The 3,471-nt window shown below is 46.8% G+C and overlaps 1 non-coding gene across 1 annotated transcript; it reads left to right on the top strand.

Moving 5' to 3' along the window:
* Positions 1 to 2,867: 2,867 nt before the first annotated feature.
* On the top strand, positions 2,868 to 2,939 carry TRNAC-GCA (transfer RNA cysteine (anticodon GCA)). The gene has a single exon. It is a non-coding gene; the product is annotated as a tRNA-Cys (tRNA).
* Positions 2,940 to 3,471: the final 532 nt, after the last annotated feature.

Here is a 3,471-nt window from a genome sequence, read left to right as displayed (position 1 = left end):
GATTGAAACCGAACCCTGTGTTCGTGAACACTTGAGAAACTCATGCTGTAAGTCTAAGTATAATGGCCTTCATTTCATGCTTGTCAGCAGAAAAACAAGGGCTCGTCAGCAGAAATTTGGAAGAAGAGGTGAAGTTGCTCAGCCGTGTCCGACTCTTTACGACCCATTGACGGTAGCCTACGAAGCTCCTCCGTCCATGGAATTTTCCAGGCAAGTGTACTGGAGTGGGTTGCCATTCCTTCTCCAGGGATCTTCCCGACCCAGGGATTGAACCTGGGTCTCCCTCACTGCAGCCAGACACTTTACTGTCTGAGCCACCAGGGAAGCCAATTTGGACAAGAGGTTAAAAGGGACACATCAAGTCTTCATCTCTAATTTTTCCTGTCTCAACATTTTACCCTGCTACAGCCTCCTATCCAGCCATGTGCCTCAGTTTCTTCATCTGTATCTGCATCGTGTGACTGTTAAGTGAAAGCACGCAGTGTTTGAAAGCTTGCCTGGCACGCAGTAAGCCCACAACAACAACGCGTGCTGTTATTGTCATTATTACTAATATCGTTCCATCAGCGGCTCAGACTCAGATTGGGTTCTGCTTCTCCAAGGAGATGCTGGGCAGAAAGGTATTTCTTTCTGTCACACTGGTCCTTCCCTGAATGGGCTGGAGAAACACCAGTGATGAGGGTTATAAATGTAATTGGCCACCAGCTCCAACAGGGCAGGCACAGGGTGCCCCGCCTCACGCGAGTCGCACCTGCGTGTCTATGTTATATAGTTGTGTTGCATTTATAATTTACAATAAGAGGTTTAAGAGAAGAACTGGGATTGAAATCACCAAAAGAAAAAAATACTGCTCCTTCCCTAGCTCCTGTCTACCTCAGAAAAGGAGGGTGCAGAGCTAGGGAGCATATATGACCAACTGTGGGTTCATCTACAAATTGGACATTCAAGCTTCTCGGAGTCTGCAAGCCATAAAAACTGCTTCAAGCAAAGCCCGCTCCGAGATGTCAGGATAATCAGAATCAGATGCTTTCTAGCCATGTATAGGGAGGTGCGGCCCTAACAGAAATTGCATCTGTCTTGATCATTTTATGAAAATCCTCCCAAATTTTACGACAAGAACTTCCTATGTCAATCTCATTAATACATACACTGTCAGCTCAGTGATCACAGCGATGTATTCTGACAGCAGCACGTGTCACTCAGTCCTCGACCTCGGTTTACTTGATGTAACTGACGATGTGGGATCCTGTTCTTTCTGTTCCTTCCCGTAAATTTTCCCAAACTCCACAGTTTCTCTGAGTAACAGCCGCTTCATACAGAGAAGGGAGGGTCTTGGTCTTGGCCACCACTTCTAATCACATGCCCATGACCTGTCTTCCAAATACAGGATTGCATTACATTCATCAAAAAATATTTGCATATCCTTCAGCCCAACTAAATACACAGGATTTATAATGAGACTTGCTTATGGTTGCAGTAAAGATGAGAATTACCATAAAATCTGAAGCCAAACCTCAGTTCTCTGAGAGTGTGCAGCCGCCTCTCCCAAACCACACTTTTACTGAAGCTGTTAACCAGTCCATCTATGGACACGTGTTAGTTTCATTTGTAGTTAAGATTGATACGGCTAGCCTTTCTTGTGCAACTAAGACCTGCAGGGAGAAAACAAAACATGTTACATGTTCCCACCCTCTAAGAGTGCTAGAAGTTGGGGTCAGATACCTCCATGCGCCCCACCAATGCCATCCACCACCCTCATCTGCAGGCTCAATTATCATCATCCCCTGACTGTATGAGGAGAGGGGTCAGAAGCAAGGGATCAAACGTGTGGATGTATTTGGGAAGAACTCGCAAACCAGGAAAAGAAGCTGAAGAGCCAGTGCCTGGGCTGGTGCCGCCCAGCATCACTCAGCAGATGCTGAGGAATCTGGGGGAGGGGGCAGTACTGTCATTTTGGGTGGAAGTGGAGGCGGTAGGCTTAGGTAATACACAGACTGGAAAGTCCTTCTGTATATTTCAGCTCCTAAATACAAGACAAGCTCCTGAAATGAAAAGCACCATAGAACTTGTATTTACTTGAGGGTTTGCATGGTCCTTTCAAAGACATCATACAGGTCCTGAAGAGCCTAAGACACAAAGCCCTGAAAAGATCATTCTCGGGCAGGGCTCTGTCAGATGGAGACCTTCCAGAATAAAGTTGACTGTAAATGAGTCTCTGCTTCCAAGTGTAATTCTGTAGATACACTTTGATTTCACAGCCATTGATCAATAATCCACTGGGCTCATGACTACTGATGACATGATTTAATATGTCCAGCTAAATTATGTTCCCATGGGAACGCTCACGCATACCACAGGGAAAAATTACCATTACCACAGTGCCGGCCCCAGATTGAAGCATGGAGGCATACATGCCTAGACGCTCAGTTTGGAATGAAAAAGGGCCTGTGATCAAATCAACAGATGACCTAAAGCAGACAGAGCTCCATGAGCCTGGGACTAGAGACCTTCTGTTGATCTCACCCTGAGTCTGGAGCGCCAAGCTTTGGTCAGTATTTGTCAGTACCCACCACCAAGGGCTGCCCAGGTGGCTCAGTGGTAAAGAATTCACTTGCCAATGCAGGGCACACAGGTTCAATCCCCTGGGTTGGGAAGATTCCCTGGAGGAGGAAATGGCGGCCCACTCCACAGTATTCTCGCCTACAGAATTCCAGGGACAGAGGAGCCTGGTGGGCTCCAGTCCATGGGATCATAAAGTGTTGAACACAACAGAGCAATTGAGTACATACCACCAAGATCAGAACTGGGACGACCAAGGTGAAGCATATCCAGGGAAATTAACATTGCCTGAGAGTAAGCCTGGGGCTTCCCTGGTGGCTCAGAGGATAAAGCATCTGCCTGCAAAGCAGGAGACCCAGGTTCGATCCCTGGGTTGGGAAGATCCCCTGGAGGAGGAAATGGCAACCCACTCCAGTATTCTTGGCTGGAGAATCCCACGGACAGAGGAGCCTGGTGGGCTACAGTCCACGGGGTCGCAGAGTCGGACACAACTGAATGACTTCACTTTCTTTGTGAGTAAGCCTAGTCCTTGTTCAGACTTCTTAAGAAACATGCTCATCATCTTTACTACTTGTGAGTCTCTGCCTATTTCTCTGCAGTTCTCTCGTGGCCTCCCTTTGTTTCCCATGAGTTGCTGGGTGAAATGGCAGAAATGCCTAGGCATGTGTGTGAGGACACTGAGGTCGTGGGTGTGTCACTTGGAGAAAAAATACTACAAAGCTTGGTTTCTAACAAAAACAAGAACAGCAAAAAGAATCCAGGGGATTAAAAATTTTTTGGGGGGGGTAGATTTGCGTTACAATGTTGTGTCAGTTTCTATTGTACAGCAAAGTGAATCAGCCATACAGATACATATACCCCCTCCCCTTTTGGACTTTCTTCCCATTCCGTTTATCCTAGAGCATTAAGTAA

Source organism: Ovis aries, chromosome 3 (assembly GCF_016772045.2).
Source record: "Ovis aries strain OAR_USU_Benz2616 breed Rambouillet chromosome 3, ARS-UI_Ramb_v3.0, whole genome shotgun sequence".
Classification (NCBI taxonomy): domain Eukaryota; kingdom Metazoa; phylum Chordata; class Mammalia; order Artiodactyla; family Bovidae; genus Ovis; species Ovis aries.
The sequence above is the reverse complement of the archived record's forward strand: the minus strand, read 5'-3'. Positions and strand labels throughout refer to the sequence as shown.